The 26387-nt window shown below is 42.9% G+C and overlaps 2 non-coding genes across 2 annotated transcripts; one reads left to right on the top strand and one right to left on the bottom strand.

Moving 5' to 3' along the window:
- The first annotated feature begins 1720 nt into the window (after positions 1–1720).
- On the top strand, positions 1721–1794 carry trnat-ugu (transfer RNA threonine (anticodon UGU)). Its single transcript has one exon. It is a non-coding gene; the product is annotated as a tRNA-Thr (tRNA).
- A 164-nt stretch (positions 1795–1958) lies between these two features.
- Positions 1959–2032, bottom strand: trnan-auu (transfer RNA asparagine (anticodon AUU)). The gene has a single exon. It is a non-coding gene; the product is annotated as a tRNA-Asn (tRNA).
- Between the last annotated feature and the right edge of the window lie 24355 nt (positions 2033–26387).

Below are 26387 nucleotides of genomic sequence, written 5' to 3'. Positions count from 1 at the left end.
TGACCCCCTTTTGCCTTCAGAACTGCCTTAATTCTACGTGGCATTGATTCAACAAGGTGCTGAAAGCATTCTTTAGAAATGTTGGCCCATATTGATAGGATAGCATCTTGCAATTGATGGAGATTTGTGGGATGCACATCCAGGGCACAAAGCTCCCGTTCCACCACATCCCAAAGATGCTCTATTGGGCTGAGATCTGGTAACTGTGGGGGCCAGTTTAGTACAGTGAACTCATTGTCATGTTCAAGAAACCAATTTGAAATGATTCGACCTTTGTGACATGGTGCATTATCCTGCTGGAAGTAGCCATCAGAGGATGGGTACATGGTGGTCATAAAGGGATGGACATGGTCAGAAACAATGCTCAGGTAGGCCGTGGCATTTAAACGATGCCCAATTGGCACTAAGGGGCATAAAGTGTGCCAAGAAAACATCCCCCACACCATTACACCACCACCACCAGCCTGCACAGTGGTAACAAGGCATGATGGATCCATGTTCTCATTCTGTTTACGCCAAATTCTGACTCTACCATCTGAATGTCTCAACAGAAATCGAGACTCATCAGACCAGGCTTGTGCAAATTGTAGCCTCTTTTTCCTATTTGTAGTGGAGATGAGTGGTACCCGGTGGGGTCTTCTGCTGTTGTAGCCCATCCGCCTCAAGGTTGTACGTGTTGTGGCTTCACAAATGCTTTGCTGCATACCTCGGTTGTAACGAGTGGTTATTTCAGTCAAAGTTGCTCTTCTATCAGCTTGAATCAGTCGGCCCATTCTCCTCTGACCTCTAGCATCAACAAGGCATTGTCGCCCACAGGACTGCCGCATACTGGATGTTTTTCCCTTTTCACACCATTCTTTGTAAACCCTAGACATGGTTGTGCGTGAAAATCCCAGTAACTGAGCAGATTGTGAAATACTCAGACCGGCCCGTCTGGCACCAACAACCATGCCACGCTCAAAATGGCTTAAATCACCTTTCTTTCCCATTCAGACATTCAGTTTGGAGTTCAGGAGATTGTCTTGACCAGGACCACACCCCTAAATGCATTGAAGCAACTGCCATGTGATTGGTTGGTTAGATAATTGCATTAATGAGAAATTGAACAGGTGTTCCTAATAATCCTTTAGGTGAGTGTATAGGGCATGTATTACAGATTCATTCAAAAAGGTCTCACTTTAGATTTGAGGAAACACTATTTACTTGTATCAGCGGTCATTCATTTGTCATTAATAGTTCTTCCAATTTCCGACCTTTTAGTTCCAGAGACCAATGTTTTGGTACCAGCTAAAAAAAACAAAAACAAATGTACATTAATTGGACAAATATGAAATATATAGTTACATGTAAAATATGGCCCAATATACAACGCTACAATTATTACAATTTACTTGCACTGTAATTACACGGTAACAAGAGTGAATTGACCAAGTAGGTTGTGTATAGTTAATTCAATTATTAAATACTAGTATGGATGATGTATGATTACAGAACGAGCTTACATACACTAAACAAGTAGTATGGCTTATTTACATGTAGTGTGTGTTTTTTACTTTACATATTCATGTAAAATGCTGCCAACCTTTGTGATGTTACCGATGACCTTAAACTCACCCCTTCTTAAAGTGTAACCACATGTGGTGATCAGGTGAGGGTCTACCTCAAGCAGTTGTTTTGTTTCTTACGCCTGGGTGTAGGTACTGGGGAATGGGAGAGTCCTGGCACCGTGGCTTAGTTGGTCAAAGTGCCTGTCTTGTAAACAGGAAACCCTGGGTTCGACTCCCAGCAGTGCTTTGGTTTACGTTGGCATAGGCAATGGAAAGGAAGTTTCTAAACGCTCAATACATTTTTGCAAGATGGCCGTCCGCAGCAAGCAGCTTAAGGTTACTGTAGCCGCAATCTGGCAAGCTGACCGCCAGAAGTAGAAACAATAACAAGGGGCGGGGGGAAAAGTGGGCCGTCCTTGGGTGGATTCGAACCACCATCCTTTCGGTTAATAGCCAAACACGCTGACCGATTGCGCCACAGAGACAGACAGAGGTGTTCTGGTTGCTGCAGTCGTGCAGTTCCTTCACAGTTGCCAGAAATCATTTCCAGCACACGATTTTCTTTGTCGTTGAATGCAACATACGTGACCATTGGGGGAGCGATAGCAAGCAAGAGAGTTAGATATCGAGAGTCATAGATAGATAGATAGATAGATAGATGGATGGATGGATGGACGGCAAGGCAAGCATCTGATTGACAGTGGTCTGTGATCTGCTGTTATGCTACAATGCTACTGACCATTGGGGGAGCGATAGCAAGCAAGAGTTAGATATCGAGAGTCATAGATAGATAGATAGATAGATGGATGGATGGACGGCAAGGCAAGCATCTGATTGACAGTGGTATGTGATCTGCTGTTATGCTACTATGCTACTGACCATTGGGGGAGCGATAGCAAGCAAGAGTTAGATATCGAAAATCATAGATAGATAGATAGATAGATGGATGGATGGACGGCAAGGCAAGCATCTGATTGACAGTGGTATGTGATCTGCTGTTATGAAACTATGATACTGACCATTGGGGGAGCGATAGCAAGCAAGAGAGTTAGATATCGAGAGTCATAGATAGATAGATAGATAGATAGATGGATGGATGGATGGACGGCAAGGCAAGCATCTGATTGACAGTGGTATGTGATCTGCTGTTATGCTACTATGCTACTGACCATTGGGGGAGCGATAGCAAGCAAGAGTTAGATATCGAGAGTCATAGATAGATAGATAGATAGATAGATAGAAAGATGGATGGATGGACGGCAAGGCAAGCATCTGATTGACAGTGGTATGTGTTCTGCTGTTATGAAACTATGATACTGACCATTGGGGGAGCGATAGCAAGCAAGAGAGTTAGATATCGAGAGTCATAGATAGATAGATAGATAGATAGATGGATGGATGGATGGACGGCAAGGCAAGCATCTGATTGACAGTGGTCTGTGATCTGCTGTTATGCTACTATGCTACTGACCATTGGGGGAGCGATAGCAAGCAAGAGATAGATATCGAGAGTCATAGATAGATAGATAGATAGATGGATGGATGGACGGCAAGGCAAGCATCTGATTGACAGTGGTATGTGATCTGCTGTTATGAAACTATGATACTGACCATTGGGGGAGCGATAGCAAGCAAGAGTTAGATATCGAGAGTCATAGATAGATAGATAGATAGATGGATGGATGGACGGCAAGGCAAGCATCTGATTGACAGTGGTATGTGATCTGCTGTTATGAAACTATGATACTGACCATTGGAGGAGCGATAGCAAGCAAGAGAGTTAGATATCGAGAGTCATAGATAGATAGATAGATAGATAGATGGATGGATGGATGGACGGCAAGGCAAGCATCTGATTGACAGTGGTCCGAGAGCTGCTGTTATGCTACTATGCTACTGACCATTGGGGGAGCGATAGCAAGCAAGAGAGTTAGATATCGAGAGTCATAGATAGATAGATAGATAGATAGATGGATGGATGGATGGACGGCAAGGCAAGCATCTGATTGACAGTGGTATGTGATCTGCTGTTATGCTACTATGCTACTGACCATTGGGGGAGCGATAGCAAGCAAGAGTTAGATATCGAGAGTCATAGATAGATAGATAGATAGATAGATGGATGGATGGACGGCAAGGCAAGCATCTGATTGACAGTGGTATGTGATCTGCTGTTATGAAACTATGATACTGACCATTGGGGGAGCGATAGCAAGCAAGAGAGTTAGATATCGAGAGTCATAGATAGATAGATAGATAGATAGATAGATAGATAGATAGATAGATAGATAGATAGATAGATAGATAGATAGAAAGATGGATGGATGGACGGCAAGGCAAGCATCTGATTGACAGTGGTATGTGTTCTGCTGTTATGAAACTATGATACTGACCATTGGGGGAGCGATAGCAAGCAAGAGAGTTAGATATCGAGAGTCATAGATAGATAGATAGATAGATAGATGGATGGATGGATGGACGGCAAGGCAAGCATCTGATTGACAGTGGTCTGTGATCTGCTGTTATGCTACTATGCTACTGACCATTGGGGGAGCGATAGCAAGCAAGAGATAGATATCGAGAGTCATAGATAGATAGATAGATAGATGGATGGATGGACGGCAAGGCAAGCATCTGATTGACAGTGGTATGTGATCTGCTGTTATGAAACTATGATACTGACCATTGGGGGAGCGATAGCAAGCAAGAGTTAGATATCGAGAGTCATAGATAGATAGATAGATAGATGGATGGATGGACGGCAAGGCAAGCATCTGATTGACAGTGGTATGTGATCTGCTGTTATGAAACTATGATACTGACCATTGGGGGAGCGATAGCAAGCAAGAGAGTTAGATATCGAGAGTCATAGATAGATAGATAGATAGATAGATGGATGGATGGATGGACGGCAAGGCAAGCATCTGATTGACAGTGGTATGTGATCTGCTGTTATGCTACTATGCTACTGACCATTGGGGGAGCGATAGCAAGCAAGAGTTAGATATCGAGAGTCATAGATAGATAGATAGATAGATGGATGGATGGACGGCAAGGCAAGCATCTGATTGACAGTGGTATGTGATCTGCTGTTATGAAACTATGATACTGACCATTGGGGGAGCGATAGCAAGCAAGAGAGTTAGATATCGAGAGTCATAGATAGATAGATAGATAGATAGATAGATAGATAGATAGATAGATAGATAGATAGATAGAAAGATGGATGGATGGACGGCAAGGCAAGCATCTGATTGACAGTGGTATGTGTTCTGCTGTTATGAAACTATGATACTGACCATTGGGGGAGCGATAGCAAGCAAGAGAGTTAGATATCGAGAGTCATAGATAGATAGATAGATAGATAGATGGATGGATGGATGGATGGACGGCAAGGCAAGCATCTGATTGACAGTGGTCTGTGATCTGCTGTTATGCTACTATGCTACTGACCATTGGGGGAGCGATAGCAAGCAAGAGATAGATATCGAGAGTCATAGATAGATAGATAGATAGATGGATGGATGGACGGCAAGGCAAGCATCTGATTGACAGTGGTCCGTGATCTGCTGTTATGAAACTATGATACTGACCATTGGGGGAGCGATAGCAAGCAAGAGTTAGATATCGAGAGTCATAGATAGATAGATAGATAGATGGATGGATGGACGGCAAGGCAAGCATCTGATTGACAGTGGTATGTGATCTGCTGTTATGAAACTATGATACTGACCATTGGGGGAGCGATAGCAAGCAAGAGAGTTAGATATCGAGAGTCATAGATAGATAGATAGATAGATAGATGGATGGATGGATGGACGGCAAGGCAAGCATCTGATTGACAGTGGTCCGAGAGCTGCTGTTATGCTACTATGCTACTGACCATTGGGGGAGCGATAGCAAGCAAGAGAGTTAGATATCGAGAGTCATAGATAGATAGATAGATAGATAGATGGATGGATGGATGGACGGCAAGGCAAGCATCTGATTGACAGTGGTATGTGATCTGCTGTTATGCTACTATGCTACTGACCATTGGGGGAGCGATAGCAAGCAAGAGTTAGATATCGAGAGTCATAGATAGATAGATAGATAGATGGATGGATGGACGGCAAGGCAAGCATCTGATTGACAGTGGTATGTGATCTGCTGTTATGAAACTATGATACTGACCATTGGGGGAGCGATAGCAAGCAAGAGAGTTAGATATCGAGAGTCATAGATAGATAGATAGATAGATAGATAGATAGATAGATAGATAGATAGATAGATAGATAGAAAGATGGATGGATGGACGGCAAGGCAAGCATCTGATTGACAGTGGTATGTGTTCTGCTGTTATGAAACTATGATACTGACCATTGGGGGAGCGATAGCAAGCAAGAGAGTTAGATATCGAGAGTCATAGATAGATAGATAGATAGATAGATGGATGGATGGATGGACGGCAAGGCAAGCATCTGATTGACAGTGGTCTGTGATCTGCTGTTATGCTACTATGCTACTGACCATTGGGGGAGCGATAGCAAGCAAGAGATAGATATCGAGAGTCATAGATAGATAGATAGATAGATGGATGGATGGACGGCAAGGCAAGCATCTGATTGACAGTGGTATGTGATCTGCTGTTATGAAACTATGATACTGACCATTGGGGGAGCGATAGCAAGCAAGAGTTAGATATCGAGAGTCATAGATAGATAGATAGATAGATGGATGGATGGACGGCAAGGCAAGCATCTGATTGACAGTGGTATGTGATCTGCTGTTATGAAACTATGATACTGACCATTGGGGGAGCGATAGCAAGCAAGAGAGTTAGATATCGAGAGTCATAGATAGATAGATAGATAGATAGATAGATAGATAGATAGATAGATAGATAGATAGATAGATAGATAGATAGATAGATAGAAAGATGGATGGATGGACGGCAAGGCAAGCATCTGATTGACAGTGGTATGTGTTCTGCTGTTATGAAACTATGATACTGACCATTGGGGGAGCGATAGCAAGCAAGAGAGTTAGATATCGAGAGTCATAGATAGATAGATAGATAGATAGATGGATGGATGGATGGACGGCAAGGCAAGCATCTGATTGACAGTGGTCTGTGATCTGCTGTTATGCTACTATGCTACTGACCATTGGGGGAGCGATAGCAAGCAAGAGATAGATATCGAGAGTCATAGATAGATAGATAGATAGATGGATGGATGGACGGCAAGGCAAGCATCTGATTGACAGTGGTATGTGATCTGCTGTTATGAAACTATGATACTGACCATTGGGGGAGCGATAGCAAGCAAGAGTTAGATATCGAGAGTCATAGATAGATAGATAGATAGATGGATGGATGGACGGCAAGGCAAGCATCTGATTGACAGTGGTATGTGATCTGCTGTTATGAAACTATGATACTGACCATTGGGGGAGCGATAGCAAGCAAGAGAGTTAGATATCGAGAGTCATAGATAGATAGATAGATAGATAGATAGATGGATGGATGGATGGACGGCAAGGCAAGCATCTGATTGACAGTGGTATGTGATCTGCTGTTATGCTACTATGCTACTGACCATTGGGGGAGCGATAGCAAGCAAGAGTTAGATATCGAAAATCATAGATAGATAGATAGATAGATGGATGGATGGACGGCAAGGCAAGCATCTGATTGACAGTGGTATGTGATCTGCTGTTATGAAACTATGATACTGACCATTGGGGGAGCGATAGCAAGCAAGAGAGTTAGATATCGAGAGTCATAGATAGATAGATAGATAGATAGATGGATGGATGGATGGACGGCAAGGCAAGCATCTGATTGACAGTGGTCCGAGAGCTGCTGTTATGCTACTATGCTACTGACCATTGGGGGAGCGATAGCAAGCAAGAGAGTTAGATATCGAGAGTCATAGATAGATAGATAGATAGATAGATGGATGGATGGATGGACGGCAAGGCAAGCATCTGATTGACAGTGGTATGTGATCTGCTGTTATGCTACTATGCTACTGACCATTGGGGGAGCGATAGCAAGCAAGAGTTAGATATCGAGAGTCATAGATAGATAGATAGATAGATGGATGGATGGACGGCAAGGCAAGCATCTGATTGACAGTGGTATGTGATCTGCTGTTATGAAACTATGATACTGACCATTGGGGGAGCGATAGCAAGCAAGAGAGTTAGATATCGAGAGTCATAGATAGATAGATAGATAGATAGATAGATAGATAGATAGATAGATAGATAGATAGATAGAAAGATGGATGGATGGACGGCAAGGCAAGCATCTGATTGACAGTGGTATGTGTTCTGCTGTTATGAAACTATGATACTGACCATTGGGGGAGCGATAGCAAGCAAGAGAGTTAGATATCGAGAGTCATAGATAGATAGATAGATAGATAGATGGATGGATGGATGGACGGCAAGGCAAGCATCTGATTGACAGTGGTCTGTGATCTGCTGTTATGCTACTATGCTACTGACCATTGGGGGAGCGATAGCAAGCAAGAGATAGATATCGAGAGTCATAGATAGATAGATAGATAGATGGATGGATGGACGGCAAGGCAAGCATCTGATTGACAGTGGTATGTGATCTGCTGTTATGAAACTATGATACTGACCATTGGGGGAGCGATAGCAAGCAAGAGTTAGATATCGAGAGTCATAGATAGATAGATAGATAGATGGATGGATGGACGGCAAGGCAAGCATCTGATTGACAGTGGTATGTGATCTGCTGTTATGAAACTATGATACTGACCATTGGGGGAGCGATAGCAAGCAAGAGAGTTAGATATCGAGAGTCATAGATAGATAGATAGATAGATAGATGGATGGATGGATGGACGGCAAGGCAAGCATCTGATTGACAGTGGTCCGAGAGCTGCTGTTATGCTACTATGCTACTGACCATTGGGGGAGCGATAGCAAGCAAGAGTTAGATATCGAGAGTCATAGATTGATAGATAGATAGATAGATAGATGGATGGATGGATGGACGGCAAGGCAAGCATCTGATTGACAGTGGTCTGTGATCTGCTGTTATGCTACTATGCTACTGACCATTGGGGGAGCGATAGCAAGCAAGAGTTAGATATCGAGAGTCATAGATAGATAGATAGATAGATGGATGGATGGACGGCAAGGCAAGCATCTGATTGACAGTGGTATGTGATCTGCTGTTATGAAACTATGATACTGACCATTGGGGGAGCGATAGCAAGCAAGAGAGTTAGATATCGAGAGTCATAGATAGATAGATAGATAGATAGATGGATGGATGGATGGACGGCAAGGCAAGCATCTGATTGACAGTGGTATGTGATCTGCTGTTATGAAACTATGATACTGACCATTGGGGGAGCGATAGCAAGCAAGAGAGTTAGATATCGAGAGTCATAGATAGATAGATAGATAGATAGATAGATAGATAGATAGATAGATAGATAGATAGATAGATAGATAGAAAGATGGATGGATGGACGGCAAGGCAAGCATCTGATTGACAGTGGTATGTGTTCTGCTGTTATGAAACTATGATACTGACCATTGGGGGAGCGATAGCAAGCAAGAGAGTTAGATATCGAGAGTCATAGATAGATAGATAGATAGATAGATGGATGGATGGATGGACGGCAAGGCAAGCATCTGATTGACAGTGGTATGTGATCTGCTGTTATGCTACTATGCTACTGACCATTGGGGGAGCGATAGCAAGCAAGAGTTAGATATCGAGAGTCATAGATAGATAGATAGATAGATGGATGGATGGACGGCAAGGCAAGCATCTGATTGACAGTGGTATGTGATCTGCTGTTATGAAACTATGATACTGACCATTGGGGGAGCGATAGCAAGCAAGAGAGTTAGATATCGAGAGTCATAGATAGATAGATAGATAGATAGATAGATAGATAGATAGATAGATAGATAGATAGATAGATAGATAGAAAGATGGATGGATGGACGGCAAGGCAAGCATCTGATTGACAGTGGTATGTGTTCTGCTGTTATGAAACTATGATACTGACCATTGGGGGAGCGATAGCAAGCAAGAGAGTTAGATATCGAGAGTCATAGATAGATAGATAGATAGATAGATGGATGGATGGATGGACGGCAAGGCAAGCATCTGATTGACAGTGGTCTGTGATCTGCTGTTATGCTACTATGCTACTGACCATTGGGGGAGCGATAGCAAGCAAGAGATAGATATCGAGAGTCATAGATAGATAGATAGATAGATAGATGGATGGATGGACGGCAAGGCAAGCATCTGATTGACAGTGGTATGTGATCTGCTGTTATGAAACTATGATACTGACCATTGGGGGAGCGATAGCAAGCAAGAGTTAGATATCGAGAGTCATAGATAGATAGATAGATAGATGGATGGATGGACGGCAAGGCAAGCATCTGATTGACAGTGGTATGTGATCTGCTGTTATGAAACTATGATACTGACCATTGGGGGAGCGATAGCAAGCAAGAGAGTTAGATATCGAGAGTCATAGATAGATAGATAGATAGATAGATGGATGGATGGATGGACGGCAAGGCAAGCATCTGATTGACAGTGGTCCGAGAGCTGCTGTTATGCTACTATGCTACTGACCATTGGGGGAGCGATAGCAAGCAAGAGTTAGATATCGAGAGTCATAGATTGATAGATAGATAGATAGATAGATAGATAGATAGATAGATAGAAAGATGGATGGATGGACGGCAAGGCAAGCATCTGATTGACAGTGGTATGTGTTCTGCTGTTATGAAACTATGATACTGACCATTGGGGGAGCGATAGCAAGCAAGAGAGTTAGATATCGAGAGTCATAGATAGATAGATAGATAGATAGATGGATGGATGGATGGACGGCAAGGCAAGCATCTGATTGACAGTGGTCTGTGATCTGCTGTTATGCTACTATGCTACTGACCATTGGGGGAGCGATAGCAAGCAAGAGATAGATATCGAGAGTCATAGATAGATAGATAGATAGATGGATGGATGGACGGCAAGGCAAGCATCTGATTGACAGTGGTATGTGATCTGCTGTTATGAAACTATGATACTGACCATTGGGGGAGCGATAGCAAGCAAGAGTTAGATATCGAGAGTCATAGATAGATAGATAGATAGATGGATGGATGGACGGCAAGGCAAGCATCTGATTGACAGTGGTATGTGATCTGCTGTTATGAAACTATGATACTGACCATTGGGGGAGCGATAGCAAGCAAGAGAGTTAGATATCGAGAGTCATAGATAGATAGATAGATAGATAGATAGATGGATGGATGGATGGACGGCAAGGCAAGCATCTGATTGACAGTGGTATGTGATCTGCTGTTATGCTACTATGCTACTGACCATTGGGGGAGCGATAGCAAGCAAGAGAGTTAGATATCGAGAGTCATAGATAGATAGATAGATAGATAGATGGATGGATGGATGGACGGCAAGGCAAGCATCTGATTGACAGTGGTATGTGATCTGCTGTTATGAAACTATGATACTGACCATTGGGGGAGCGATAGCAAGCAAGAGAGTTAGATATCGAGAGTCATAGATAGATAGATAGATAGATAGATGGATGGATGGATGGACGGCAAGGCAAGCATCTGATTGACAGTGGTATGTGATCTGCTGTTATGCTACTATGCTACTGACCATTGGGGGAGCGATAGCAAGCAAGAGTTAGATATCGAGAGTCATAGATAGATAGATAGATAGATGGATGGATGGACGGCAAGGCAAGCATCTGATTGACAGTGGTATGTGATCTGCTGTTATGAAACTATGATACTGACCATTGGGGGAGCGATAGCAAGCAAGAGAGTTAGATATCGAGAGTCATAGATAGATAGATAGATAGATAGATAGATAGATAGATAGATAGATAGATAGATAGATAGATAGATAGATAGATAGATAGAAAGATGGATGGATGGACGGCAAGGCAAGCATCTGATTGACAGTGGTATGTGTTCTGCTGTTATGAAACTATGATACTGACCATTGGGGGAGCGATAGCAAGCAAGAGAGTTAGATATCGAGAGTCATAGATAGATAGATAGATAGATAGATGGATGGATGGATGGACGGCAAGGCAAGCATCTGATTGACAGTGGTCTGTGATCTGCTGTTATGCTACTATGCTACTGACCATTGGGGGAGCGATAGCAAGCAAGAGATAGATATCGAGAGTCATAGATAGATAGATAGATAGATAGATGGATGGATGGACGGCAAGGCAAGCATCTGATTGACAGTGGTATGTGATCTGCTGTTATGAAACTATGATACTGACCATTGGGGGAGCGATAGCAAGCAAGAGTTAGATATCGAGAGTCATAGATAGATAGATAGATAGATGGATGGATGGACGGCAAGGCAAGCATCTGATTGACAGTGGTATGTGATCTGCTGTTATGAAACTATGATACTGACCATTGGGGGAGCGATAGCAAGCAAGAGAGTTAGATATCGAGAGTCATAGATAGATAGATAGATAGATAGATGGATGGATGGATGGACGGCAAGGCAAGCATCTGATTGACAGTGGTCCGAGAGCTGCTGTTATGCTACTATGCTACTGACCATTGGGGGAGCGATAGCAAGCAAGAGTTAGATATCGAGAGTCATAGATTGATAGATAGATAGATAGATAGATAGATAGATAGATAGATAGAAAGATGGATGGATGGACGGCAAGGCAAGCATCTGATTGACAGTGGTATGTGTTCTGCTGTTATGAAACTATGATACTGACCATTGGGGGAGCGATAGCAAGCAAGAGAGTTAGATATCGAGAGTCATAGATAGATAGATAGATAGATAGATGGATGGATGGATGGACGGCAAGGCAAGCATCTGATTGACAGTGGTCTGTGATCTGCTGTTATGCTACTATGCTACTGACCATTGGGGGAGCGATAGCAAGCAAGAGATAGATATCGAGAGTCATAGATAGATAGATAGATAGATGGATGGATGGACGGCAAGGCAAGCATCTGATTGACAGTGGTATGTGATCTGCTGTTATGAAACTATGATACTGACCATTGGGGGAGCGATAGCAAGCAAGAGTTAGATATCGAGAGTCATAGATAGATAGATAGATAGATGGATGGATGGACGGCAAGGCAAGCATCTGATTGACAGTGGTATGTGATCTGCTGTTATGAAACTATGATACTGACCATTGGGGGAGCGATAGCAAGCAAGAGAGTTAGATATCGAGAGTCATAGATAGATAGATAGATAGATAGATAGATGGATGGATGGATGGACGGCAAGGCAAGCATCTGATTGACAGTGGTATGTGATCTGCTGTTATGCTACTATGCTACTGACCATTGGGGGAGCGATAGCAAGCAAGAGAGTTAGATATCGAGAGTCATAGATAGATAGATAGATAGATAGATGGATGGATGGATGGACGGCAAGGCAAGCATCTGATTGACAGTGGTATGTGATCTGCTGTTATGCTACTATGCTACTGACCATTGGGGGAGCGATAGCAAGCAAGAGTTAGATATCGAGAGTCATAGATAGATAGATAGATAGATAGAAAGATGGATGGATGGACGGCAAGGCAAGCATCTGATTGACAGTGGTATGTGATCTGCTGTTATGAAACTATGATACTGACCATTGGGGGAGCGATAGCAAGCAAGAGAGTTAGATATCGAGAGTCATAGATAGATAGATAGATAGATAGATGGATGGATGGATGGACGGCAAGGCAAGCATCTGATTGACAGTGGTCCGAGAGCTGCTGTTATGCTACTATGCTACTGACCATTGGGGGAGCGATAGCAAGCAAGAGAGTTAGATATCGAGAGTCATAGATAGATAGATAGATAGATAGATGGATGGATGGATGGACGGCAAGGCAAGCATCTGATTGACAGTGGTATGTGATCTGCTGTTATGCTACTATGCTACTGACCATTGGGGGAGCGATAGCAAGCAAGAGTTAGATATCGAGAGTCATAGATAGATAGATAGATAGATGGATGGATGGACGGCAAGGCAAGCATCTGATTGACAGTGGTATGTGATCTGCTGTTATGAAACTATGATACTGACCATTGGGGGAGCGATAGCAAGCAAGAGAGTTAGATATCGAGAGTCATAGATAGATAGATAGATAGATAGATAGATAGATAGATAGATAGATAGATAGATAGATAGAAAGATGGATGGATGGACGGCAAGGCAAGCATCTGATTGACAGTGGTATGTGTTCTGCTGTTATGAAACTATGATACTGACCATTGGGGGAGCGATAGCAAGCAAGAGAGTTAGATATCGAGAGTCATAGATAGATAGATAGATAGATAGATGGATGGATGGATGGACGGCAAGGCAAGCATCTGATTGACAGTGGTCTGTGATCTGCTGTTATGCTACTATGCTACTGACCATTGGGGGAGCGATAGCAAGCAAGAGATAGATATCGAGAGTCATAGATAGATAGATAGATAGATGGATGGATGGACGGCAAGGCAAGCATCTGATTGACAGTGGTATGTGATCTGCTGTTATGAAACTATGATACTGACCATTGGGGGAGCGATAGCAAGCAAGAGAGTTAGATATCGAGAGTCATAGATAGATAGATAGATAGATAGATGGATGGATGGATGGACGGCAAGGCAAGCATCTGATTGACAGTGGTCCGAGAGCTGCTGTTATGCTACTATGCTACTGACCATTGGGGGAGCGATAGCAAGCAAGAGTTAGATATCGAGAGTCATAGATTGATAGATAGATAGATAGATAGATGGATGGATGGATGGACGGCAAGGCAAGCATCTGATTGACAGTGGTCTGTGATCTGCTGTTATGCTACTATGCTACTGACCATTGGGGGAGCGATAGCAAGCAAGAGTTAGATATCGAGAGTCATAGATAGATAGATAGATAGATGGATGGATGGACGGCAAGGCAAGCATCTGATTGACAGTGGTATGTGATCTGCTGTTATGAAACTATGATACTGACCATTGGGGGAGCGATAGCAAGCAAGAGAGTTAGATATCGAGAGTCATAGATAGATAGATAGATAGATAGATGGATGGATGGATGGACGGCAAGGCAAGCATCTGATTGACAGTGGTATGTGATCTGCTGTTATGAAACTATGATACTGACCATTGGGGGAGCGATAGCAAGCAAGAGAGTTAGATATCGAGAGTCATAGATAGATAGATAGATAGATAGATAGATAGATAGATAGATAGATAGATAGATAGATAGATAGATAGATAGATAGATAGATAGAAAGATGGATGGATGGACGGCAAGGCAAGCATCTGATTGACAGTGGTATGTGTTCTGCTGTTATGAAACTATGATACTGACCATTGGGGGAGCGATAGCAAGCAAGAGAGTTAGATATCGAGAGTCATAGATAGATAGATAGATAGATAGATGGATGGATGGATGGACGGCAAGGCAAGCATCTGATTGACAGTGGTATGTGATCTGCTGTTATGCTACTATGCTACTGACCATTGGGGGAGCGATAGCAAGCAAGAGTTAGATATCGAGAGTCATAGATAGATAGATAGATAGATGGATGGATGGACGGCAAGGCAAGCATCTGATTGACAGTGGTATGTGATCTGCTGTTATGAAACTATGATACTGACCATTGGGGGAGCGATAGCAAGCAAGAGAGTTAGATATCGAGAGTCATAGATAGATAGATAGATAGATAGATAGATAGATAGATAGATAGATAGATAGATAGATAGATAGATAGATAGATAGATAGAAAGATGGATGGATGGACGGCAAGGCAAGCATCTGATTGACAGTGGTATGTGTTCTGCTGTTATGAAACTATGATACTGACCATTGGGGGAGCGATAGCAAGCAAGAGAGTTAGATATCGAGAGTCATAGATAGATAGATAGATAGATAGATGGATGGATGGATGGACGGCAAGGCAAGCATCTGATTGACAGTGGTCTGTGATCTGCTGTTATGCTACTATGCTACTGACCATTGGGGGAGCGATAGCAAGCAAGAGATAGATATCGAGAGTCATAGATAGATAGATAGATAGATAGATGGATGGATGGACGGCAAGGCAAGCATCTGATTGACAGTGGTATGTGATCTGCTGTTATGAAACTATGATACTGACCATTGGGGGAGCGATAGCAAGCAAGAGTTAGATATCGAGAGTCATAGATAGATAGATAGATAGATGGATGGATGGACGGCAAGGCAAGCATCTGATTGACAGTGGTATGTGATCTGCTGTTATGAAACTATGATACTGACCATTGGGGGAGCGATAGCAAGCAAGAGAGTTAGATATCGAGAGTCATAGATAGATAGATAGATAGATAGATGGATGGATGGATGGACGGCAAGGCAAGCATCTGATTGACAGTGGTCCGAGAGCTGCTGTTATGCTACTATGCTACTGACCATTGGGGGAGCGATAGCAAGCAAGAGTTAGATATCGAGAGTCATAGATTGATAGATAGATAGATAGATAGATAGATAGATAGATAGATAGATAGAAAGATGGATGGATGGACGGCAAGGCAAGCATCTGATTGACAGTGGTATGTGTTCTGCTGTTATGAAACTATGATACTGACCATTGGGGGAGCGATAGCAAGCAAGAGAGTTAGATATCGAGAGTCATAGATAGATAGATAGATAGATAGATGGATGGATGGATGGACGGCAAGGCAAGCATCTGATTGACAGTGGTATGTGATCTGCTGTTATGCTACTATGCTACTGACCATTGGGGGAGCGATAGCAAGCAAGAGTTAGATATCGAGAGTCATAGATAGATAGATAGATAGATGGATGGATGGACGGCAAGGCAAGCATCTGATTGACAGTGGTATGTGATCTGCTGTTATGAAACTATGATACTGACCATTGGGGGAGCGATAGCAAGCAAGAGAGTTAGATATCGAGAGTCATAGATAGATAGATAGATAGATAGATAGATAGATAGATAGATAGATAGATAGATAGATAGAAAGATGGATGGATGGACGGCAAGGCAAGCATCTGATTGACAGTGGTATGTGTTCTGCTGTTATGAAACTATGATACTGACCATTGGGGGAGCGATAGCAAGCAAGAGAGTTAGATATCGAGAGTCATAGATAGATAGATAGATAGATAGATGGATGGATGGATGGACGGCAAGGCAAGCATCTGATTGACAGTGGTCTGTGATCTGCTGTTATGCTACTATGCTACTGACCATTGGGGGAGCGATAGCAAGCAAGAGATAGATATCGAGAGTCATAGATAGATAGATAGATAGATGGATGGATGGACGGCAAGGCAAGCATCTGATTGACAGTGGTATGTGATCTGCTGTTATGAAACTATGATACTGACCATTGGGGGAGCGATAGCAAGCAAGAGTTAGATATCGAGAGTCATAGATAGATAGATAGATAGATGGATGGATGGACGGCAAGGCAAGCATCTGATTGACAGTGGTATGTGATCTGCTGTTATGAAACTATGATACTGACCATTGGGGGAGCGATAGCAAGCAAGAGAGTTAGATATCGAGAGTCATAGATAGATAGATAGATAGATAGATAGATGGATGGATGGATGGACGGCAAGGCAAGCATCTGATTGACAGTGGTATGTGATCTGCTGTTATGCTACTATGCTACTGACCATTGGGGGAGCGATAGCAAGCAAGAGTTAGATATCGAAAATCATAGATAGATAGATAGATAGATGGATGGATGGACGGCAAGGCAAGCATCTGATTGACAGTGGTATGTGATCTGCTGTTATGAAACTATGATACTGACCATTGGGGGAGCGATAGCAAGCAAGAGAGTTAGATATCGAGAGTCATAGATAGATAGATAGATAGATAGATGGATGGATGGATGGACGGCAAGGCAAGCATCTGATTGACAGTGGTCCGAGAGCTGCTGTTATGCTACTATGCTACTGACCATTGGGGGAGCGATAGCAAGCAAGAGAGTTAGATATCGAGAGTCATAGATAGATAGATAGATAGATAGATGGATGGATGGATGGACGGCAAGGCAAGCATCTGATTGACAGTGGTATGTGATCTGCTGTTATGCTACTATGCTACTGACCATTGGGGGAGCGATAGCAAGCAAGAGTTAGATATCGAGAGTCATAGATAGATAGATAGATAGATGGATGGATGGACGGCAAGGCAAGCATCTGATTGACAGTGGTATGTGATCTGCTGTTATGAAACTATGATACTGACCATTGGGGGAGCGATAGCAAGCAAGAGAGTTAGATATCGAGAGTCATAGATAGATAGATAGATAGATAGATAGATAGATAGATAGATAGATAGATAGATAGATAGAAAGATGGATGGATGGACGGCAAGGCAAGCATCTGATTGACAGTGGTATGTGTTCTGCTGTTATGAAACTATGATACTGACCATTGGGGGAGCGATAGCAAGCAAGAGAGTTAGATATCGAGAGTCATAGATAGATAGATAGATAGATAGATGGATGGATGGATGGACGGCAAGGCAAGCATCTGATTGACAGTGGTCTGTGATCTGCTGTTATGCTACTATGCTACTGACCATTGGGGGAGCGATAGCAAGCAAGAGATAGATATCGAGAGTCATAGATAGATAGATAGATAGATGGATGGATGGACGGCAAGGCAAGCATCTGATTGACAGTGGTATGTGATCTGCTGTTATGAAACTATGATACTGACCATTGGGGGAGCGATAGCAAGCAAGAGTTAGATATCGAGAGTCATAGATAGATAGATAGATAGATGGATGGATGGACGGCAAGGCAAGCATCTGATTGACAGTGGTATGTGATCTGCTGTTATGAAACTATGATACTGACCATTGGGGGAGCGATAGCAAGCAAGAGAGTTAGATATCGAGAGTCATAGATAGATAGATAGATAGATAGATGGATGGATGGATGGACGGCAAGGCAAGCATCTGATTGACAGTGGTCCGAGAGCTGCTGTTATGCTACTATGCTACTGACCATTGGGGGAGCGATAGCAAGCAAGAGTTAGATATCGAGAGTCATAGATTGATAGATAGATAGATAGATAGATAGATAGATAGATAGATAGATAGAAAGATGGATGGATGGACGGCAAGGCAAGCATCTGATTGACAGTGGTATGTGTTCTGCTGTTATGAAACTATGATACTGACCATTGGGGGAGCGATAGCAAGCAAGAGAGTTAGATATCGAGAGTCATAGATAGATAGATAGATAGATAGATGGATGGATGGATGGACGGCAAGGCAAGCATCTGATTGACAGTGGTATGTGATCTGCTGTTATGCTACTATGCTACTGACCATTGGGGGAGCGATAGCAAGCAAGAGTTAGATATCGAGAGTCATAGATAGATAGATAGATAGATGGATGGATGGACGGCAAGGCAAGCATCTGATTGACAGTGGTATGTGATCTGCTGTTATGAAACTATGATACTGACCATTGGGGGAGCGATAGCAAGCAAGAGAGTTAGATATCGAGAGTCATAGATAGATAGATAGATAGATAGATAGATAGATAGATAGATAGATAGATAGATAGATAGATAGATAGAAAGATGGATGGATGGACGGCAAGGCAAGCATCTGATTGACAGTGGTATGTGTTCTGCTGTTATGAAACTATGATACTGACCATTGGGGGAGCGATAGCAAGCGAGAGATAGATATCGAGAGTCATAGATAGATAGATAGATAGATGGATGGATGGACGGCAAGGCAAGCATCTGATTGACAGTGGTATGTGATCTGCTGTTATGAAACTATGATACTGACCATTGGGGGAGCGATAGCAAGCAAGAGTTAGATATCGAGAGTCATAGATAGATAGATAGATAGATGGATGGATGGACGGCAAGGCAAGCATCTGATTGACAGTGGTATGTGATCTGCTGTTATGAAACTATGATACTGACCATTGGGGGAGCGATAGCAAGCAAGAGAGTTAGATATCGAGAGTCATAGATAGATAGATAGATAGATAGATAGATGGATGGATGGATGGACGGCAAGGCAAGCATCTGATTGACAGTGGTATGTGATCTGCTGTTATGCTACTATGCTACTGACCATTGGGGGAGCGATAGCAAGCAAGAGTTAGATATCGAAAATCATAGATAGATAGATAGATAGATGGATGGATGGACGGCAAGGCAAGCATCTGATTGACAGTGGTATGTGATCTGCTGTTATGAAACTATGATACTGACCATTGGGGGAGCGATAGCAAGCAAGAGAGTTAGATATCGAGAGTCATAGATAGATAGATAGATAGATAGATGGATGGATGGATGGACGGCAAGGCAAGCATCTGATTGACAGTGGTCCGAGAGCTGCTGTTATGCTACTATGCTACTGACCATTGGGGGAGCGATAGCAAGCAAGAGAGTTAGATATCGAGAGTCATAGATAGATAGATAGATAGATAGATGGATGGATGGATGGACGGCAAGGCAAGCATCTGATTGACAGTGGTATGTGATCTGCTGTTATGCTACTATGCTACTGACCATTGGGGGAGCGATAGCAAGCAAGAGTTAGATATCGAGAGTCATAGATAGATAGATAGATAGATGGATGGATGGACGGCAAGGCAAGCATCTGATTGACAGTGGTATGTGATCTGCTGTTATGAAACTATGATACTGACCATTGGGGGAGCGATAGCAAGCAAGAGAGTTAGATATCGAGAGTCATAGATAGATAGATAGATAGATAGATAGATAGATAGATAGATAGATAGATAGATAGATAGAAAGATGGATGGATGGACGGCAAGGCAAGCATCTGATTGACAGTGGTATGTGTTCTGCTGTTATGAAACTATGATACTGACCATTGGGGGAGCGATAGCAAGCAAGAGAGTTAGATATCGAGAGTCATAGATAGATAGATAGATAGATAGATGGATGGATGGATGGACGGCAAGGCAAGCATCTGATTGACAGTGGTCTGTGATCTGCTGTTATGCTACTATGCTACTGACCATTGGGGGAGCGATAGCAAGCAAGAGATAGATATCGAGAGTCATAGATAGATAGATAGATAGATGGATGGATGGACGGCAAGGCAAGCATCTGATTGACAGTGGTATGTGATCTGCTGTTATGAAACTATGATACTGACCATTGGGGGAGCGATAGCAAGCAAGAGTTAGATATCGAGAGTCATAGATAGATAGATAGATAGATGGATGGATGGACGGCAAGGCAAGCATCTGATTGACAGTGGTATGTGATCTGCTGTTATGAAACTATGATACTGACCATTGGGGGAGCGATAGCAAGCAAGAGAGTTAGATATCGAGAGTCATAGATAGATAGATAGATAGATAGATGGATGGATGGATGGACGGCAAGGCAAGCATCTGATTGACAGTGGTCCGAGAGCTGCTGTTATGCTACTATGCTACTGACCATTGGGGGAGCGATAGCAAGCAAGAGTTAGATATCGAGAGTCATAGATAGATAGATAGATAGATGGATGGATGGACGGCAAGGCAAGCATCTGATTGACAGTGGTATGTGATCTGCTGTTATGAAACTATGATACTGACCATTGGGGGAGCGATAGCAAGCAAGAGAGTTAGATATCGAGAGTCATAGATAGATAGATAGATAGATAGATGGATGGATGGATGGACGGCAAGGCAAGCATCTGATTGACAGTGGTATGTGATCTGCTGTTATGAAACTATGATACTGACCATTGGGGGAGCGATAGCAAGCAAGAGAGTTAGATATCGAGAGTCATAGATAGATAGATAGATAGATAGATAGATAGATAGATAGATAGATAGATAGATAGATAGATAGATAGATAGATAGAAAGATGGATGGATGGACGGCAAGGCAAGCATCTGATTGACAGTGGTATGTGTTCTGCTGTTATGAAACTATGATACTGACCATTGGGGGAGCGATAGCAAGCAAGAGAGTTAGATATCGAGAGTCATAGATAGATAGATAGATAGATAGATGGATGGATGGATGGACGGCAAGGCAAGCATCTGATTGACAGTGGTATGTGATCTGCTGTTATGCTACTATGCTACTGACCATTGGGGGAGCGATAGCAAGCAAGAGTTAGATATCGAGAGTCATAGATAGATAGATAGATAGATGGATGGATGGACGGCAAGGCAAGCATCTGATTGACAGTGGTATGTGATCTGCTGTTATGAAACTATGATACTGACCATTGGGGGAGCGATAGCAAGCAAGAGAGTTAGATATCGAGAGTCATAGATAGATAGATAGATAGATAGATAGATAGATAGATAGATAGATAGATAGATAGATAGATAGATTGATAGATAGATAGATAGATAGAAAGATGGATGGATGGACGGCAAGGCAAGCATCTGATTGACAGTGGTATGTGTTCTGCTGTTATGAAACTATGATACTGACCATTGGGGGAGCGATAGCAAGCAAGAGAGTTAGATATCGAGAGTCATAGATAGATAGATAGATAGATAGATGGATGGATGGATGGACGGCAAGGCAAGCATCTGATTGACAGTGGTCTGTGATCTGCTGTTATGCTACTATGCTACTGACCATTGGGGGAGCGATAGCAAGCAAGAGATAGATATCGAGAGTCATAGATAGATAGATAGATAGATAGATGGATGGATGGACGGCAAGGCAAGCATCTGATTGACAGTGGTATGTGATCTGCTGTTATGAAACTATGATACTGACCATTGGGGGAGCGATAGCAAGCAAGAGTTAGATATCGAGAGTCATAGATAGATAGATAGATAGATGGATGGATGGACGGCAAGGCAAGCATCTGATTGACAGTGGTATGTGATCTGCTGTTATGAAACTATGATACTGACCATTGGGGGAGCGATAGCAAGCAAGAGAGTTAGATATCGAGAGTCATAGATAGATAGATAGATAGATAGATGGATGGATGGATGGACGGCAAGGCAAGCATCTGATTGACAGTGGTCCGAGAGCTGCTGTTATGCTACTATGCTACTGACCATTGGGGGAGCGATAGCAAGCAAGAGTTAGATATCGAGAGTCATAGATTGATAGATAGATAGATAGATAGATAGATAGATAGATAGATAGAAAGATGGATGGATGGACGGCAAGGCAAGCATCTGATTGACAGTGGTATGTGTTCTGCTGTTATGAAACTATGATACTGACCATTGGGGGAGCGATAGCAAGCAAGAGAGTTAGATATCGAGAGTCATAGATAGATAGATAGATAGATAGATGGATGGATGGATGGACGGCAAGGCAAGCATCTGATTGACAGTGGTCTGTGATCTGCTGTTATGCTACTATGCTACTGACCATTGGGGGAGCGATAGCAAGCAAGAGATAGATATCGAGAGTCATAGATAGATAGATAGATAGATGGATGGATGGACGGCAAGGCAAGCATCTGATTGACAGTGGTATGTGATCTGCTGTTATGAAACTATGATACTGACCATTGGGGGAGCGATAGCAAGCAAGAGTTAGATATCGAGAGTCATAGATAGATAGATAGATAGATGGATGGATGGACGGCAAGGCAAGCATCTGATTGACAGTGGTATGTGATCTGCTGTTATGAAACTATGATACTGACCATTGGGGGAGCGATAGCAAGCAAGAGAGTTAGATATCGAGAGTCATAGATAGATAGATAGATAGATAGATGGATGGATGGATGGACGGCAAGGCAAGCATCTGATTGACAGTGGTCCGAGAGCTGCTGTTATGCTACTATGCTACTGACCATTGGGGGAGCGATAGCAAGCAAGAGTTAGATATCGAGAGTCATAGATTGATAGATAGATAGATAGATAGATGGATGGATGGATGGACGGCAAGGCAAGCATCTGATTGACAGTGGTCTGTGATCTGCTGTTATGCTACTATGCTACTGACCATTGGGGGAGCGATAGCAAGCAAGAGATAGATATCGAGAGTCATAGATAGATAGATAGATAGATGGATGGATGGACGGCAAGGCAAGCATCTGATTGACAGTGGTATGTGATCTGCTGTTATGAAACTATGATACTGACCATTGGGGGAGCGATAGCAAGCAAGAGTTAGATATCGAGAGTCATAGATAGATAGATAGATGGATGGATGGACGGCAAGGCAAGCATCTGATTGACAGTGGTATGTGATCTGCTGTTATGAAACTATGATACTGACCATTGGGGGAGCGATAGCAAGCAAGAGAGTTAGATATCGAGAGTCATAGATAGATAGATAGATAGATAGATGGATGGATGGATGGACGGCAAGGCAAGCATCTGATTGACAGTGGTCCGAGAGCTGCTGTTATGCTACTATGCTACTGACCATTGGGGGAGCGATAGCAAGCAAGAGTTAGATATCGAGAGTCATAGATTGATAGATAGATAGATAGATAGATGGATGGATGGATGGACGGCAAGGCAAGCATCTGATTGACAGTGGTCTGTGATCTGCTGTTATGCTACTATGCTACTGACCATTGGGGGAGCGATAGCAAGCAAGAGTTAGATATCGAGAGTCATAGATAGATAGATAGATAGATGGATGGATGGACGGCAAGGCAAGCATCTGATTGACAGTGGTATGTGATCTGCTGTTATGAAACTATGATACTGACCATTGGGGGAGCGATAGCAAGCAAGAGAGTTAGATATCGAGAGTCATAGATAGATAGATAGATAGATAGATGGATGGATGGATGGACGGCAAGGCAAGCATCTGATTGACAGTGGTCTGTGATCTGCTGTTATGCTACAATGCTACTGACCATTGGGGGAGCGATAGCAAGCAAGAGTTAGATATCGAGAGTCATAGATAGATAGATAGATAGATGGATGGATGGACGGCAAGGCAAGCATCTGATTGACAGTGGTATGTGATCTGCTGTTATGAAACTATGATACTGACCATTGGGGGAGCGATAGCAAGCAAGAGAGTTAGATATCGAGAGTCATAGATAGATAGATAGATAGATAGATGGATGGATGGATGGACGGCAAGGCAAGCATCTGATTGACAGTGGTCCGAGAGCTGCTGTTATGCTACTATGCTACTGACCATTGGGGGAGCGATAGCAAGCAAGAGTTAGATATCGAGAGTCATAGATTGATAGATAGATAGATAGATAGATGGATGGATGGATGGACGGCAAGGCAAGCATCTGATTGACAGTGGTCTGTGATCTGCTGTTATGCTACTATGCTACTGACCATTGGGGGAGCGATAGCAAGCAAGAGTTAGATATCGAGAGTCATAGATAGATAGATAGATAGATGGATGGATGGACGGCAAGGCAAGCATCTGATTGACAGTGGTATGTGATCTGCTGTTATGAAACTATGATACTGACCATTGGGGGAGCGATAGCAAGCAAGAGAGTTAGATATCGAGAGTCATAGATAGATAGATAGATAGATAGATGGATGGATGGATGGACGGCAAGGCAAGCATCTGATTGACAGTGGTCTGTGATCTGCTGTTATGCTACAATGCTACTGACCATTGGGGGAGCGATAGCAAGCAAGAGTTAGATATCGAGAGTCATAGATAGATAGATAGATAGATGGATGGATGGACGGCAAGGCAAGCATCTGATTGACAGTGGTATGTGATCTGCTGTTATGAAACTATGATACTGACCATTGGGGGAGCGATAGCAAGCAAGAGAGTTAGATATCGAGAGTCATAGATAGATAGATAGATAGATAGATGGATGGATGGATGGACGGCAAGGCAAGCATCTGATTGACAGTGGTCCGAGAGCTGCTGTTATGCTACTATGCTACTGACCATTGGGGGAGCGATAGCAAGCAAGAGTTAGATATCGAGAGTCATAGATTGATAGATAGATAGATAGATAGATGGATGGATGGATGGACGGCAAGGCAAGCATCTGATTGACAGTGGTCTGTGATCTGCTGTTATGCTACTATGCTACTGACCATTGGGGGAGCGATAGCAAGCAAGAGTTAGATATCGAGAGTCATAGATAGATAGATAGATAGATGGATGGATGGACGGCAAGGCAAGCATCTGATTGACAGTGGTATGTGATCTGCTGTTATGAAACTATGATACTGACCATTGGGGGAGCGATAGCAAGCAAGAGAGTTAGATATCGAGAGTCATAGATAGATAGATAGATAGATAGATGGATGGATGGATGGACGGCAAGGCAAGCATCTGATTGACAGTGGTCTGTGATCTGCTGTTATGCTACTATGCTACTGACCATTGGGGGAGCGATAGCAAGCAAGAGATAGATATCGAGAGTCATAGATAGATAGATAGATAGATGGATGGATGGACGGCAAGGCAAGCATCTGATTGACAGTGGTATGTGATCTGCTGTTATGAAACTATGATACTGACCATTGGGGGAGCGATAGCAAGCAAGAGAGTTAGATATCGAGAGTCATAGATAGATAGATAGATAGATAGATGGATGGATGGATGGACGGCAAGGCAAGCATCTGATTGACAGTGGTCCGAGAGCTGCTGTTATGCTACTATGCTACTGACCATTGGGGGAGCGATAGCAAGCAAGAGTTAGATATCGAGAGTCATAGATTGATAGATAGATAGATGGATGGATGGATGGACGGCAAGGCAAGCATCTGATTGACAGTGGTCTGTGATCTGCTGTTATGCTACTATGCTACTGACCATTGGGGGAGCGATAGCAAGCAAGAGTTAGATATCGAGAGTCATAGATAGATAGATAGATAGATGGATGGATGGACGGCAAGGCAAGCATCTGATTGACA

Source organism: Amia ocellicauda, chromosome 2 (assembly GCF_036373705.1).
Source record: "Amia ocellicauda isolate fAmiCal2 chromosome 2, fAmiCal2.hap1, whole genome shotgun sequence".
NCBI lineage: Eukaryota > Metazoa > Chordata > Actinopteri > Amiiformes > Amiidae > Amia > Amia ocellicauda.
The sequence above is the reverse complement of the archived record's forward strand: the minus strand, read 5'-3'. Positions and strand labels throughout refer to the sequence as shown.